We start from the raw sequence: 18,407 nt of genomic DNA, 5'->3' as shown, positions 1-18,407 counted from the left end.
CACATCAGACAGCTCTTAGCTTTAGGAATCAGGGTTGTATATTAGAAGACACAACATCATTGTTCAGGCTTGTCAACACATTTGGTTTTTGCTTGCCTACTTGCTATCATTTTCCATGTGATTTTATTTGCGTGTTTTATGCAAAATTTTGTGTCAACACTATGTACATAACCATAATCTGCAAATGGAGCGTTTATTTTCTGGTTTTTTTTGCATATCTGGCTAGTTGATGTTCTAAACCAGTCAATCACAGATGTCACTAAAATAATAGACATGGGCTTACATGTGATTCTTGATAGACTACAAAAGTAAGCTGAGCCTAATGAATAAACAACAGTCTATATATATATATATATATATATATATATATATATATATATATATATATATATATATATATATATATATATGTATATATGTATGTATATATATATGTATATATATATATAATTATATACATACATAAATAGATATATAAATAGATACATATATAGATATATAAATATCTCCCTTTCTGGAGAAGAAATTGAAAAATGCTGGAATGTAAGAACAACTGTAATCCCAGTAGTCATTGGGGCACTGGGCGCAATAACACCGGCGCATAAAATGTGGCTTGCCCAAATACCAACAGCAATCAACTATCCGGGGTGTGGAAACAATTTTTTTTATATATATATCGTGGAGGACTAGACAAATGTATTAACTATGCTCTTATCCTTAGATATCAATGTTCTGTATTACAACCTTATGTGTGCTTTTCTATTATACCCTATTATGTAACACTGCATATCTAGGCCTGCCTCACAGGCCTGCCGCAACGTAATTAGGTGTTATGTAATCATTATGTAAGTGGGCGACGCTGTGCAACATGTATTCATGATTATATATAATAAATAGGCTAAATTCACTCACACCGACTGATCACGTTTATGCCTGCCTGGGTGGCTTAGTCAGGACCATTCTACCAAAACTGATCTAGCTTCAAGTATGGACTGCTTGGGAGATACCTAAGGAAGGCTAAGGGTTGGCTACGCTACAACAGGACCTGATCAGAAATGCCATAGCATTAGAGATCAGGCCCTACAGTAAGCTAGCCCGGAACCTAGACTAGCCTAGATAGGGTCTCAGAGAGCAGGCTGTGTTAGCGTTCCAAGTGAGCCTGAGATTGGGGCAACCAGCCGTGGCCTGATCAGACCACTAGGTGTGTCAGGCAGGCCGACGAGGGGAAGGCCCAGAGTTCAGGCTGCACCGGCTTGTTAGGATAGTAAGGCTGGCTCAGCTACCGGGCCAAGCCATTACAATATATATATATATATATATATTTATATATATATATATATATATTAATCTGTGTCTAAGTGTAGTCCTGTTATAGCAATGATAATAATTACCATCTAGCTTCAGGGCTCATAGCCTCACTAGCTGAATGCCTGGCATTGCAGGGGTAATAAAACAACTTATAAACAGTTGCAGATAATGTACTGTAATTGTAATGTAGTAGGTAATGTAGTGTTTATAAGCAGTTCTATTACCCTTGCAACGCAGGGCATTCACTTAGTAATAAATGAAGCGTTGTGCATGTCTTGACAATGTTCTAATGAACTGGAATGTTTTGCAAAGATAAATTAATCATATTAGCAATGAGCATATTAGTCTTATTAGCAATGAACAAGATGAATGTTTGAAATATGTGACATATTATCTGAAAACCTACCTCAAAGAAGAATAATGGCTAATTTTGTGAATACTTTTTACAGAAGCAGCGGACCATTTTAACCTTAGCTCAAGTGTTGTTTTTGTAGGCCCAAATTTATTTTGGCTTAGTTTAACTTTAACTTAAGTGACCTCATAACACCTTTCAGAGGTACATGTATATGGTTTCATTTGATACCATGCCTTCAAAGTTTGCTCCATAATCAAATTAAGGGCAAGTCAGTTAATGTCAACTCATGCATACCTCAGATGTTTAGATTTGTCACTCTGTAGCTTTTAAATGAAGTAGACGTATTGAAAGTGATTGTTAAGTATCCCTACCATAACTTTGCTAGTAGATGAACTAGGAAGCCTCATACTAAGTCATACACTGTGAAAAGAAGAAAAGCGATGAGACATGATCAAAGTCAACTAGCATTTGCAATGATTGGTGAAACATGTTTATTCATATAGAAGAGCAATAAAGGTGAAAAATTCAAACAGCAAGCAGTAAGCGCTGTAAAATAGTCAGCTTGTCTGAGGTTGGGTGAACAAAATCCTCCATAACATGACAAAAGCAATCACAAAGATTCTGTTATAAATTCTGCTGATGTTCCAAGCTTTAGCTGCGGGTAACAACATCTGTAAGGGCAAAAGCTTACAAAGATGTTTGATGTCAAAGATAGTCAATGACTCCGCCCAATGCACTCGTGCAACTGCATCAAGCTTCGAAAATATAAATTCTAACTGTTTACATGTTTCAAAAAACAAATAAGTCTGGTAAATCTAAAATTTTACTGTGCAATCATCGGTGGAGTTGTAGGAAGTTGCAGCTATGTGATTGCAGCCAATTTCATGTGCAACTAAAATTGATAGTAGTTGCTGCAGTGTAAACACACCGTAAGACATTTCCACTGTAAGCCTATTGAGTGATGTCATAGCGAAGAGGCAAACTGGTAAACATGACTAAAATAGTAAACTTTTGATTGATTACTGTTCATGCAGTCATAGAGCTTACTCCATGAATAATACCTACTTTGGGACAGCCATAGCATTGCTCAATGAGCGAATGATGGAGATGCGATGCACATGAGACTGGTGGGTTTAAATATACCATAGTCATCTATTTTGGCAGCACAACTAAATGTCTGGCCAGGTGTTTAGTTGTTAAATGTTGACTTGCAACAAAATTCACATTACCGTTATTTGATATGAAAATATTCACTATGTCTTACTCTGTTGTGTTGTAGGTGCAAAAGATGTGGAAATGTGATTACAAGCTCTTAAAAGCTCAAAAACGAACATAAAATCACAGCCCCACGAGACCGCCGTAGTTTGGATTCCCTTTCCAAAACGGCTCAAACGTGATGTAGTTGTGAGAGATGGATTCTGTTTACACTTTCATGCAATCTTATTCGTCAAAATGTTTTCACAAATATACTTCACGCATTCAATCAAACTATGTCTATTGTTCTTACGCGTCAGTTTTATCATCATTGTAATGCTGTCACTTTTAGCACTGATATCTTATAACTTATCGCAAAAGTTCATTAAATATTTTAACCTTACCCCAAAGGAGTACATATCATTGTCTGATAATCATGACGAGCCTGTTGGTCACTTTTGATGATCAAAAAGCGCTGCAAAATTTATTTGCGAAGTGTTGGGTCACATTATCAGATTATGACTTGCCTATTAGACCAGGCCGAAGCAAAACTGTAAAGTAGTGAGCATCTATATTTGATATGCGGTCTTTGGTAAAACCCAAAGTGTTTGTCATAAACTAATACTACGATAAGTTTTATATTGAGCTTTGTATTGGCCTTTCAATTCGCGTGAGAACATTCGTGACAAGACAATAACCAAACTTCATGGTTACGTCATCGAAATAAAGTGATTCTAAGCTATGGCGGCTTTTCGTTTTTGAGCTTTTAAGAGCTTGTAATCCCTTTTCACATATTTTGCACCTACAACATAACAGAGTAAGACAAGGTGAATCTTTTAATACCAAATAACTGTAATGTGAATTTTATTGCAAGCCAACCTTTGACACAGCTGCAACTATAATGGAAGACAGCTTCAAAACAGTGCCATTATATGTTGTAGCCACAATAAGTATCAAAATGATTAATAAAAATTTGTGTGTATTTCTATTTTCAGAATGGCTGTAACATATATGCAACATTCCAAAACATTATGGTTAGGATGATGGCCCATGCGCCGCACGGTGAGATGGCATAGATAGTCAACGCAAAGATAGTCAACGGACTGAGCTCGTGTTAGCAGTCAGACATCCTCAGCCTGTGTAACAGTCCTTGACAGTGAGACCGTCTACTGTAGTGCTATTTGAAGGATGTGATTAATTCGCTTATCTCTTAAAGCTCAACTAGAGAAGAGTTCAACATGCTAGAGAATTAACAGACAATAGCTGCGTTTCCATGACGCTCATAATTTGCAAACTGAGCCAATCCACAAGTTATCTGCGTCATAGAAACGGCATAAATCCGCAAGCTAAGCGAGTTTTGCGATCTACAAAACATTATCGAATCCATTGTTCTTGCCAATTATGGAAACGGCACTAGTGTTATTAATGTGCATTAGAATATCGATGACAATCACATTAAAAACATTTTCACGATTCAGTCGTTTTTATTTCCATTTCAGCAGTCTCAATGTGCCAACCTTCCGAATCATTGCTGCTAAGCTTAGCGGGGACAAGACTGCTTGGCTATTTATTGAGTCATTAATTAGGCTAGTACTTGACCTATGAGGTCAAGCCTGGTGTTAAATCCACATCAGCAAGTGTTTATTGAAACGCTCGATTGCAGAGTACAGTGTGTACATAGCACAATGCTTAATTATTTATATTCTCTGATTGTAACGCGCAGTCACTCGTACTAATTTCTCATTGAAGTTGAGAGCACTTTTGCAGGATTTTATTACATTCAATTTACTCTTTTCTACATTTCAAGTGAACTTAGGTACAATACACCAACATTTTACTCAATCGAGGCCTGCATTTGTTTCACCTATGTTGTCATTTAAGTTCCTTCTATTTTATTGTTTGCATGCAAAACTTTAGCACAGAATAGAAAACCATTTTAATATTTAACAATGCTCTTTAAAACACAAACAAAATTATTATTAATGAAGTATCCTTATTCAGCTTTAGTCTTGCTTCATGCAATGAAAACAACTTCTCTACAAGATATCACTGTTTTCTGCAACAATGCTTTATTCAGTTGCAGAATTAAAAAAAAACTTTAGATAGGTTATTTTAAAATCTAAGCAAAAATCTTTAGCTGTTTTATGGTTATAAAATACCTGCAAATTTTCCAAATGTATAAAAGGAAACCTTATTGCAAATATCGTTCACAATAAACGAGCTGCTCTGTTTAAAGATCGGTCTATTGTTAGGGCAATGTTAAAAGGACTATAACTATGTTTCCATGGTGCGCAGTACTGCGATGCAGCCCCACTCCGAAGTCGAAGGGATTGACACGTTACCACGCTGCGCAGCGGTTTTCAGCAAATTAGCCAGAGAAGAGACATTGTATAAATCGAATCGCCTGATGGAGAAATTGAATCGATCATGGATACCGAACATCAGAAAAGATCTTTTTATGCCTCTGTCATCATTATACTTTTATTTACAATACACAATCACAATGTTTTACAAAACTTAACACAATTTTTGCAAAGTAATATATTTTTAATAAGAATTTTTTAAGCAATATATTATTTAAACGTTATTTAGGACGTGCCTCCTGTTTCTCGAAAGGTGTTGGCATCGATAACAAAGTCTGGGAAAGTAATCACCTCATCCTTGTGAGCGCAGACCATAATTAAATATAGGTGAAAGAAAATCAGATTAGAAAAAAACAAGATTAGCAGGATAGCTTTTGTACTATTTCATGGCCCTCGAAGAATCCGTTTTCATGGCATGGGAGATATGTGCAGCCACTGCGCAGTTGCTGTTTCCTTGTTGCAAATTTGCACAGACTTCGCACTGATCAGTGCGCAGTGATTTCAGTGCGAAGACGCCTTTTCCATGATTCGGAAAGGGCGCAACTCCGAAGCACTGCCCATCATGGGAAAATAGTGTATGTCAAAAACCCTCCTAAGAAGGTTGAACTGGCTAATTTTGAGCACCTAATATTACTGCTGCAATATTTGGGTAGCCCTTTTGCTAGATTAATTAAACGCTCATGCTCTAATATTGTTCGATTCATTTTGGTTCAGTTAATGTTTGTTCCAGCTGTCTCAAGCCATTTTTAGTCCTAATAGTCAAAATAGTCCTATAAAACCACGGGTACGCTGTAAGCCTCATAAGGACACAACAGAGAGCATTTAAATCCAAATTGCTGATTACAGCTGATGTCTGATCAGAACTTTGTAGGATAAAAATAAACTAACTTGAATTGCATAAAATTTGCAAAGTTCTCACAATTGTATTCACATAGTTAAACAGCTGCAAAATGGCTGAAGACTGTTTTGCCATAGATATGTTGGAGATTATATTCATGACCAGGGGAGTGTCCTACTACATGACTGACCCTGACACTATATTGAACTCATAAGTGATGTTACCACTTATACCCCATACAGAGTGAAGTAGCAGGGATAGCTCAATATGCATGTGTGCCTGTGTGTGTTGGTCTGCGTACTGCTACTCATGTTTAATTCTCAGCTTGACCTTTGGTGTATTTTAAATGCCAATGCGCTGGCTGAAGCTCACTACCCTTTCTTGAAGGTGACATTTACGAGCCTATTAGCTATAGGAGACTGGGCAATGCAAAGCCGTGATGTCCTACATAAATAGCCGCATGCTTTGTGACAGAAGGGCAATGCTTTGTTCACTTGCAGCTGGTCAGGCAAGTGAGTCATCATTGTTTACACTGAAAGAATCAAGAGACATTTTTGTTGCTACATGTGATTCGATATAACTACTAAAGCACACAAAATATTTGTTTCAAATTTTAGATACAACGCTTATACACTATGTATTTCCTACCCTGCAAATTTATAAACATAAAGTTGAATATTTCATATAAAAAGTGCGAGTCAAAGTGTATATTGATGCACATGTATTCCAAAAGATATTGCAAAATTATCAATGTTGCCATATGCTATGGGCTAACATGTCAGATAGCTAGGTGTACAAACTGATTTCAAATGCATACACACTGGTACATCGTACGCTGATTGCAGTCTGCCATGAATATAAATGTTGGGTCTTGGGTGTTATGCAAACAGCATCAGCAAACTCGTAGAAAACAAACGACAAATGGTACACTTTTCTAGACATACTGTGAAAGGCTACACATGACTAAAGACGACCAGTCGGCTGAGCCTTGATCTGAGATTCCCTTGTTAGCTGCTACCTTTGTAGCCTCCTGATGAATTATAATCCTGAAATATCTGGAGGTGATATTTTAACTAACGTTGCGCTGTGCAGTGGAACGAGCATGGAAATCCCTGATGCAAATTGCTTTGTAAAACCGATGAAAGAGTTTTAGTGACCACCAGCTTGTGTATGTCTGCAGTGATTCCTTGTAAGTCGACACCCTGCCGTATGCTCAGTTCTGAGCCTAGACATATCTTTGTGATGACAGGATGAGGTGTAAACAGACCACCTCTATCTTTTACACTGATTAGTATCGCATCATCCCCTGATGCGTAAACCTGGACAGGAGGCTATAAAGCTGGTGCAGTCATTGCAGTTGAGTTTTAAGCTCTGTACCTCATAACCTGCTAAATAAATATCATATGCTAATATTATTATAAAAAGCATACGTATCAACCATAAAATAAATTTAACTACATATCGCTGATCTGCTGCAGTATTATTTCAAAACACTCTGCTTTCTGTATATCTGCTTTATACACTAACAATAAGTGAAAGTAGCTAATACCAAAAGACATTTATATACCCAAATTATGCGCCACAATATGAGCAGCCATGCAGTTTAGCATATGCAGCAAGGCTGCAATGTGTGCCAGATATTTTGTTTTGTAGAAAACCTGGATATATTGGTCATATTTACCTACCGATGCACTCCACTATGTTCGAGCCAGACCTTGACAGTTCGATTTCCAGCTGTTCGCTTGATTCCAAATCATCATGGAAGTCATCGTCACCTTCTACATGACTCTTTCTTGGTTTAGATGAGAGAAGTAGGGGCAGGAGCCATCTGTGTCATTAAAATCAAGTTTTAATTGCATAACACAATTGCAAAGAATGCTATTTTTAATAAATTTCGGTAGGTCTCAGGATCTTTTCATGAGTGACATCGGAATACTGTGCCAAAATTTTCCAAACCAGCCATTGTACCTACCACTTAGATTTAATAGCAATTAATTTTTAAAATATTATTAAATTCACATAAAAGCTTTGCATCCATAAAGCTGGTTGCCGTATGACATTAAATAATACTCAGCATTTAGGTGGCTGAATGGCATGTAGTAGAGTCGCAAGTGGTGATAAGTGAGCATGCTAGTCACAGTAAATGTAATTAACATGGGCTAGTTAAGTTGAATCAAAAAGCACTAAAAACAGTATTGCTGTTTTTCTAGCAAAAAAGCCATTTTAAAGCTGATCCAAAAAATAGGTGCGAGCTTAGCAACAAGGGTAGTTACCATTTTTAGAACACATTCTCCTATTCTGTAAAATATTTGATTGTTAATGTGTTTGCTTGCAGATTTCGATACCATCTACCAAGTCCAGCATACTAATAAGTTAAGACGAAGAATCATAGTGCTATACTTTTAAAATTATAAAATAAAACACATTTACTACCTTTGGGTTGTTATGTATAGAGTTCCATTATAACATGTTTTATAGAGAAAACAAATAAAGCAATTGAGGATTTCAGGCCTATGCCAACAATAATAAGTCTGACAAATATACTAATGCTCAGCAAACCAAGCCAATCAATGATTAACCAGATTTTTGAGAATACAATAGAAACACTCATGAAGAGATCTGCCATCTTACAATATTCAGTTATGAGATACACAGTTTTACAAGCAACTTGTGTGGAGTATAGTATGGAAGTTAGTGATGTACTTGCGGTTATTATACAATGTATATAGTTAAAATCAATACACTCAGATTTTCAACAGTTTTGCTGGAAACAATTTGCTGTTAGAAAGTTGCTGGCAGCAAAATCACAAACTACTATCTACAACCACCACAAACATGCTGCTTCAGTAATGAACTTGTCAATTGAATAGTTGACTGATGACATAGAAATTGTAATGACCCTCTGTTTAAAGGATTATTAACTATAAGTGCTGGATTGGTGGTTCAAGTAGTTGGTTTATGATTTGCGAATTTATAAAGGACTGTATTTTAGGTGTAGATTTAATGTCAAGAATTAGACTGGTTTGTTTTAGTTAAAAAACTTTAAAACAGAATATATTTATTAAAAATTCAAACTTTCAATTGCAAAAACATAAAATATATGAAGGCTAATCAATTCAATGGCCGATGCTCATTGCGCAAGTCTAAAAATATAAAGAGTGATACAAGAGCAGAGTGATACGTAGAGCGTGAGTAAAATATGGAGTTCGAATTGTTTCTGATCTACACTGGCTTATATATGTTTGCCTAATCAGTCAGGCAATCGTCACATCCGTAGATCACAGACGATTGGGCGCTGCAAAGCTTCCTAGGCAGTAAGGCTAGCAAGTAGCCTGGGCATGGCTCTCGTGGGGATTGGGAGAGAGAGAGCCTGGGACACATCGCAACACGCGGAGAAGACAACTCTAAAAGCCGACTTCTGAAGTCGCTAATATCACAATCGTTATTTCCGAAGGAGTATCATGTGACGGTCTTATTTATGATCTACGCGAGTAATATGTATTATTTTTAATCTGAATTGGCAGCAAACAAATGCTGGTTAGTAAGTATGAAATGTTGGTTGCATAATAAATCAATAACGACAGTTATATTATTTCATATGTTCAATTCATTATGTTTTGATTTAATTATAATAAAAAATTGAATCAATTGAATAAAAAAAATTCACAATAACAATACAAACATAGCAAACGAATAGCATAAGAACAACAAAAATGAATTGCACGCTGCTAGTAAAGAAAAGTTTATCTAGTAAAAAGTAATCTCAGTTTTATTTTACTCACGAGTATTATTATTCGCGACAGTTATTATGAACAACTCGGATCTACCACTGCAAAACGGTGCCATCTGAAAGCAAATACTCTTTCCGAAGCCAGTAGGAATAATTATAAATTGGTCAAGACCTGCGATAATATGTTGTAAAGCTTGAGACTGTTTTGATCTCAGTGTGACTATGCCTAGCTTTGATAGTAACTTTTGAATCGCTTCATTTTTATCAGTATAGGAAATGAAACTGCTAACGTGAAAACGCAAGAGAATAGTGGCCTATGGTTCCTATCGTTTTATTATCAAACGAGGTATTTCGTAACCACCCAGCCTATCAAAAAAATAGCGCTTTTTACTAGATCAAGTCACGTTACCGTGACAATAGGCTTTTAAACGCGCCACATCTAATAAATCGTGAGATACGAATCTAACGACACGCTTCCATTAGTATCAGTCTGAGCGTCATATGTAACATATGTCGCTCGTTTTGCAGAAGTTATCTTACCTTTTTTTCGCTATGTGTCCCAGGCTCTCTCTCCATATCCACCACGAGAGCCATGCCCCGGCTAGCTAGCAAGAGTCCAGAAAGCTGTTTCCTAATCACATCAGAAATGGTTAAATAAAAGGGGATGAGTGGTTATGTAAGAGGTGTATAATACTGTTAAGACAGGATGCATAAATACTAATATAGAAGTTGAATAACATGATGAGTTCCTTTGTTTCACAATGACAAGTATTCATGGGGTGTGTAACTAAAGATTACAAATGCTGGTCGCTTCACAAAATGGCACCACAATGCACGATTATATTAGCTCAAAATTCAAAGGCAGACACTACCACTGAAGCTGCAATAAATTGTGATTACAAGCTCTTGAAAGCTCAAAAACGAAAAGCCGCCGTAAATTGGAATCTGTTTATTTCTCTGACGTAGTTCTGACAGTTTGGTTATTGTCTTGTTACGTGATGTTCTCATGTGAATTGAAAGGCCAATAAAAAGCTCCATATAAAACTTATCGTAGCACTAGTTTATGACAAACACTTCGGGTTTTACCGAAGACCCCATATCAAATATAGATGCTCGTTACTTTCAATTTTGTTTTGGCTAGATCTGATCGTCAAGTCGTAATCTGATCATGTGACCCAATACTTCGCAAATAATTTTTGCAGCAATTTTCGAATATCACATGTGACCAACAGGCTCGTCATGATTATCAGACAATGATATGTACGCCTTCGAACTAAGGATAGAAAGTTTAACGACTTTTTACGGTAAGTTATAATATATCAGAGCTAAAAGTGACTGCATTACAATGACGATAAAATAGACGCGTAAGAACAATAGACCTAGTTTTATTGAATGTGTGAAATATATTTGTGAAAATATTTCGATGAATGAGGTTGCATGAAAGTGTAAACAGAAACCATCCTGTAATAACTACGTCCCATTTGAGCCGCTTTGGAAAGAGAATTCAAACTACGGTGGTCTCATGTGGCTGCGATTAACTGTTGGTTTTTTTAGCTTTTAAAAGCTTTTAATCACATTCCCATATAATTTGCACCTACAACACAACAGAATAAGACATGGTGAATCTTTTGATATCGAATAACTGTAATGTGAATTTTGTTGCAAGTCAACCTTTAACAATAGGTCATATATAACAATCTTATTTTTTGTTCATGAAATGACGAGAACACCTATTGTAGGTTTTCGTAAACAGTGTTAAATAATACAGTGTGATATTCACTGTTCTTTTGAAACCTTTGGCTCAGTTTTTGTCGTTGCTTGTCACAGTAGATATTACAAATAATTAACAAAACAATGAAGTGTTCAGTTATTGTTATTAGCTTGCTTATATGACATTGTCAATTTACTAAACAAATCTTCCTTTTGCAATTACAAAATAGTTTGTGCCCATCTGGGGCATTGGTCAGTAATGACACAAGAAACAACCATCGTAACCGAGCCTGTCAACTTGCAGAAAATTCTCACATAGATGATTTATACAGCTTGAAGGCAATTACACGGCTATATCAAACAGTCAGTTCACATACCCGTTGAAATGATTGTTGTATTGTCAGATTTGCTCTTTACAAAATAAGAAAAAGGGGGATGCACCTTCAAAAAAATTTCCAAACCTTTATGCAATCTTGTTGTTGAATTTAACTCGAAGAGAGATTATCTCATTTATATCAAATTGTAAAAATTACAATTAGATAAATTACAGAAATTAAAAATTACAGTTACTACATGGTCATGTCATAATAATTAGTCTACATGTATCTGCTAGAATAGACCATGGATCCGCATAAAGTTACTTCCCCTTGGCAATGCTTAAATAATTTTGGCAAAGGTAAATTTTCTTAGAATTGTGTAACATATTAGCAGACAAATCACTGAAAATTATGTTTTTTTGCAAGGAATGTTAGAAGTGAAAAGGTTGCTTTGCTTGTTGTCTGATGGATTATTTTTGGACTCAACAAAGTTTTATGCTGTAAATAAAAAATGTTTATTGAGTCTTGACTGACAACTTGCAACTTCGTTTTTCTTTTCAGTCAGTACAATAAATAGTTGTGTAACATAAACATGATGTACTGCTCACAAAAAAATCACCTCAAAATCTCTTTCTCATAAAAGAGTCTTCAACTTATTTACTATGTAATTCATTTTAGGTTGAACATAATTAATTTGTATCAACAAAAGCCATTCAAACAGCTGCTCACAAAATGGGTCAGGCCAAACAAGGCAAGTCTTCGTCAGATGCGATGAAATTCGTATGCTCTCTACGAGCGCGTTTCAGAGCTTTTGTGCTTATAGATGTTGGGAATCATCCGCAATTAACGTTTCACATGAAATGAATACAAATGCTATATATATAATACTTATAAGAATCCTTTACTGTCAGTTTCACATGAGCACACACTACAATAGTCTCCATACTAAGCATTTGAACCAAGAAAATTTGAATCCATTCACTTGTAGCTACAAAAAGAGAACCAAACCACATAATATAAAAAAGCTCCAGTGAGGGGCTTCCGTCTGATTTAAATTGTCTGTAAGCCCCACAGAGGGGCTTATAGTAGTGCATGAGTTAAATCGGTCACCACAAGGCAAATATGGTATTCATTATTCGATATCAAGTTGATTTCAACCCTTCGGGCACCATTTTTGCAGGTCTGCGAGTGTGCAGTGGCTTTGTGTAAGGCAGTTTTGTAACTGATCAACAATTTGAGGTTTCTTACCAAATAGCGTCAAATCACGTCCATTAGTAGTGAATAAATCACTCGGCAATATTTATTCAGAACTCTTTTAGCAGTTTTAACACAAAATCATGAGTATAGGCAGCGGTAACCACATCGGTAGTTTCAGAAAAAAATCACCAACTTGTCTGAATCTCCAACAGGTATTCGGCGTTAAGTATGACTCGCTTGGTCTTCCATAACCGTGGTTTTACGACGTTTTTTCAGTTTACGTCTATTAAATCTTTACAAAGAGATTAAACGCGTTTTTGTATTACTGTATAATGAACCAAAATATCAACCGAGATTGTTTGTGGGCATATACGTAGAATTTAGTTATAACTTTTCGGAATTTATGAAGTTCGATGCGTGGGAAAGCTAAAAATCCGCATCGTACTCCTTCGAAAGATTTCGAAGGTATGCATTTACATCGTATTATGCCTGAAAATATCGGACAAGGCAAAACTAGGAGGAGGAAATATCCGCCATACTGATTTATTTTTCCGGTTGTTGTAGTTTAATTAATGATTTAACGATGCTTAACTCATCTGCAATACTTGCAATAAAATTCACAATATAGTAATAAATGATATTGACGCTCTTTGCGATCGTTATTGCTGGTAAGTAAAGTTTTTTGCATTGGTACAAATTCAAGTTTTTCTACGTAAATAAAACCGAGTGTTAAAGACTGTGTTTCTAAATAATTGCACTCCATGGTGGTAAACTGCAGTGGATTATCGTTCTTGGATGTGTTTGACGTTGGAAAACAGCTTGAAAAGCATTTGCGAGTCATAGAATGGATATAATTTGTCTTTAAAATGTCACGCTTCTGTAAACAGGAATTCATTAAAAAGAGTAGGCCTATGGCACTAAAAGGGTTACATATTGCTTTCGTTCTTTAACTGTACCTCTGTGCTTTAAGAAAAGTACAACTTTTAATATGATTTTTTTCACGTATCACAGCGATGTTATCGAATGTCTTAATAACTGATAAAAACACTTTTGCTGGTTGAGCGAGCTTTTGCTAATAGAATTGAAATGGCTTTGAAGCCATATATGCGTAGAAAAATGGGTAAAGCATGTTACTGAGTAGTAGCATGTATCTTTTGATTTCATTACCTACTTGAGAGGCATTGTTAATAATAAATCTCATTGCGAGTGACTGTGTGTTGTGTACAAACGGAGTAATGGTGAATCATTAATAGTTTTTGACTGCCATAAAATAGAGAAGACAACTCTGATGTGACAAACTCTGATACAAGTTTGAACGCCATTTCCTAAACTTAATTTGAAGAATTCTTTCTTTGCCATTATTTTTGTCTCCAAAATTTCATAAAGATGAAGATCTATACGCATATATCAAATGAGTAAAGACATGTTTGTTAGTCACTGAGCTACTAAACTTGTTATTCAGTTGGAAAATGTTGAGCAATATTAGTAGTGACCAACCAGCAGTTTTTAGTGGCCAGATTTAGGGTTTGCAACTACAAGGTTATCGGTTCAATCTCAGTCCAAGTCCATAATCATTAGATTCTTACCATATAGATAGTTTATCGATTTGTTGTTTGCAAGATCTCTAATGTGGTTTGTTTGCGATTTTTTAGAATGAATCTCACAAGATCTGGCCATTATCCTTGCAACTAATCGTCTAATCGCTATCTAGTCAATCACCACTACTATGGTCAATTTGCCAACCATACACCGGTTCGGCTCAACAGTAAATTCTCCATAACCAATTGAATCGGTATCAATAAATGTGGGACAGGTGAGATCTAGACATATTTCTTGCATTTTTCCATCACCATTGCAAATTTTCCATGTCTGTGTTTTTATTATACATGTTGTAGGCTTACTAATATGTTATCAATATGCTTTAATTCAGCTACATGGAAAGTTTGTTTATTTGTGCGCTAAGCCCTTAACGTCGTGACAACCTAATCAAATTCGATAAACATACCATATAGTATTCAGTACATAAGACCAGTCCTTCTACTGCAATGTCGCCTCGCGCACTGACCAGTGTGTATTTATGCTACACCTACAAGCTTCCAGCTCGCTGCGCTGGAAGATGTTACCATAGAGCATTTGTGTTTGAATCCCAACAGTGACTTCGTTTCTTTCATGAATTTAAATAGTATTGCTGCGGTGTCTGCACAAAAATATGACGGTAACGTAATTCATGACACGATTTCTAGTAAAATTCAACTTCAAAAAACCGTTGCAAATCAAAATTACATGATATCACATATAGGAATTTATTTATAAAATAGTGAAATACCAGTAATCCTACTCAATGTGAGCTGATTGGAACACCAGGTCCCCATTATTCACCATTCGAAATGTCATCACTAGGATTCTCTTCTGGAATTACGTGATATGTTTTGAATTTGATGTTGGTTTTTGTAGTATCTGCCTACAAGGCCACACCTCAGTAATCCATTTGACACATCCACTATTGGGCATTCACACCTTTTTCTTGTACATGAATCACGATTTCTGACAGAAATCTGTCTTGCGGCATTGCTACTCTGTTGAATACCTATTATCCGAGGTAGCGGTTTTGTTCTTGTATTGAGGTGAACCAGTACGTTGGTTAAGTGCTTGTTTTTTGTTCTCTGTGATCTTCACTATAACATGCTACTCTCAGGCTTTTGTTAATTGTAGTATTCCCGACGGCGCCAAAAAAGGCGTCCTTACTGATGGTGTTTTGAATGCCATTTCTTCAGCTACGCATTGCCCGCCTCTGATCCCGATTGAACTATTAGCGAATAAAAGATTTGGGCCATGGAAGAGGTCACGGTATGTACATGTCAAAACCAGGATTTTCGAACCAAACTTCAGATCTCGACTTGTACTCTTGAATTTACGATAGATCTATAGTTACTCTCCCTTTAACTGTGATTTTTGTTATTGAAAGTTGGAAAAATTAGTTTCAAATTTAGAAATGCTGTAGTACAAAACGTAGATTTTTTTGGCAGATTGGAAGCACATTTCAACACTAACTACCTAGCACATCAGAATTTTAAGCAGAGAAAATACGGAAATCTAAGAGTTGTGTGCACATGTACATAATTAAGAAAGCAACTCTTGAAAGTTTGCATTGTGTTAGATTATGTATAACTTGTGATAAGCATGTTAGGTTGAGAATCGTGCTGCCTTTTACCAAAATGTCAACTTAGAGCTAGTAGTGCGATGTAATTTCTTTTTCTCTTTTTATGACATGATTTTCAGCTATTTGATTGTGATATAAGATAGGTATGATTGAAGAATTTGACAATATGTAAGAGGCAACAATAGCCGATTGACTATGTATTTTTAAAAGAGTGTACGCGCTAATTCAAACAAGCTTATAAAGGAAATTGAAAAGGCAGGCTGCTCGCATACTTCTAGATCAACTAAAACTTACAAAATCTTATCGTTTAATTTTTCATTAAATATCTGCACGGCGTTTCTTAAAGCTTTGGAACAATCTGCAATAGCATTAGCAGTGCTTCTCATTTACCTGCGTATATAGCTGTTTGCACATATAGCGTCTCATCAGAAAGGTTAACCTCCAAGTAAATAACTCGACTAATGCGGAGTTGTTAGCTTACAGTTTGTTATTATTTTTTAATGGATATGTCCAAGTTCGTGTTTTTTGCTACATGAGATTTACTAATTAATTTACCGCATTGCTATTCTACAACAACTCTTTTTTAAATTTCAAATTATTAAAATGATAATTCAGCATAAGAACAATGCGACTAGGACATTAGTTGCTTCTGAAGAAACTTACTATTAGCGCAACCCTAAATATGATATGCTTGTGCATTTTTCATAATATGCCAATATGAAGTTGCAGCCTTATAGGAAGCTCAGTTATGAAGCCATTAAATAAAAAGCTGATTAGGATGATTTTGAAAATATGGTGGTTGTGCACTCTTGTATCCACCTGTGCCTATTATGAGGAATCGCGATTCCAAAAACTTGAATGAGTGGACAATATTACCTTATTATAGAGTGCCCACAAATAGTGAAAAGAAAAGTATTGCTGGTACTATTTCATGTATCTAGCAAGTGACACTGTGATGTGGCAGATCAACCTCGATGTTCATAATTACTTTGTTAACAGGTTGTTGCCATATTTAGTTTATACTCATATTTGCTTTGTTTGTATTCTGTACTTTTTAGCAGTTCTCATCTGCTAATATAAATGCTTCTTCACATTTCAGGGCTTAAAGGATTGTACTGTAATCTGAATTGTTGGATGAAAGAACAGCCTTCGCCACCACAATCCAAGGACGGACGAGCTGGAAAAACTTTAGTCTAATGTGGTAAAGCATTTGATGGACTGTAGCGTTATTCACAAATATGATCATAGCTTTGCTTGTTTGTCTCTGTGTATCATTGATATATAATTTATTCTGGTGTAAAGGTTGTGGTATTTTTCTGCCATGTTTTGATGATGACAATATATATAGAGTTTAGTCATTTTATAGCTATATTTTTATTGTGTTTCATATTATTTTTTGTTATTATATCATGCAACTGTTTGTACCAAAATATACAGCTTCGGAACCATGCCCTAACTATTGAGATGCTCACAAAGATTATTTTAAGAATAATCTAGTAAAAGTCTTCGTATATATCTAAGGTGCAATATTTGTTGAATGTCCGTCAGCCTTGAGAAGAGATGTTGTGTGAAGGTTAAGCATGGCACATTATAGAAAAATTAGGTTGCTTCGGAGACGTAATGTTGGTGGAATGTTGTATAGCTTAAGGAAAGAATATTGTCGGCGGTTATGCTCGGTACATTATAGTAACATTGTACGCAATTCATTAGAGGAACATTCTGTGAAACATCAAAATGTTAGAAATTGTCTACACAGTTACACCCCACTAATGTTCTGCACGGAAACGTTCCTGGAATGTTAGCTAATATCTTTGAGGCAACATCATGAAAGGCATGCTTGTGGAATGTTCTGTAACATTCTCCCCATGTCGCAGGAATTTTGCACCAGATCATCTGCTGAATGTTCCATAATGGTGAAATGCCATACTGTTCCGAATATATTAGAAGACAATATTATGTGAATGCTTATACCCAGACATTTCAAAGTAGCAATCCTGTAACATTGCTGGGACATTCGATAACAATGTTTTGTAACAACGTTATAATAACGTTAGCAAACCTTTTCCTCGTTCTAACGTTCTAGCTAGAATGGTACAAAAATGCATGATTCATTTTTTGGAAGTTGTCCCCCTTTCATAACAAAAAATTATTTAAAATGAAACAAATTAAAAATGTTATAGATTTTTCATTACAGATATAAAAACAAGCAAAACAATGAAAAAAAAATAATGATAA

At 35.7% G+C, this 18,407-nt stretch overlaps 2 long non-coding RNA genes across 3 annotated transcripts; one reads left to right on the top strand and one right to left on the bottom strand.

Moving 5' to 3' along the window:
- Positions 1-6,756: 6,756 nt before the first annotated feature.
- On the bottom strand, positions 6,757-13,179 carry LOC137394704 (uncharacterized). 2 transcript variants are annotated; one of them, XR_010978352.1, is made up of 4 exons: positions 13,064-13,179; positions 10,329-10,419; positions 7,744-7,886; positions 6,757-7,446 (listed from the first exon to the last, which is right to left on the bottom strand). It is a non-coding gene; the product is annotated as an uncharacterized lncRNA (long non-coding RNA). The 2 variants fall into 2 exon arrangements; XR_010978351.1 differs by lacking the exon at positions 13,064-13,179 and having other exon boundaries at positions 10,329-10,870.
- A 335-nt stretch (positions 13,180-13,514) lies between these two features.
- LOC137393370 (uncharacterized) lies at positions 13,515-17,622 on the top strand. Its single transcript, XR_010978286.1, has 4 exons — positions 13,515-13,680; positions 14,665-14,825; positions 15,725-15,859; positions 17,272-17,622. It is a non-coding gene; the product is annotated as an uncharacterized lncRNA (long non-coding RNA).
- The last annotated feature ends 785 nt before the right edge of the window (positions 17,623-18,407 follow it).

Source organism: Watersipora subatra, chromosome 4, assembly GCF_963576615.1.
Source record: "Watersipora subatra chromosome 4, tzWatSuba1.1, whole genome shotgun sequence".
Classification (NCBI taxonomy): domain Eukaryota; kingdom Metazoa; phylum Bryozoa; class Gymnolaemata; order Cheilostomatida; family Watersiporidae; genus Watersipora; species Watersipora subatra.
This window is presented reverse-complemented; position numbering and strand designations above follow the sequence as displayed.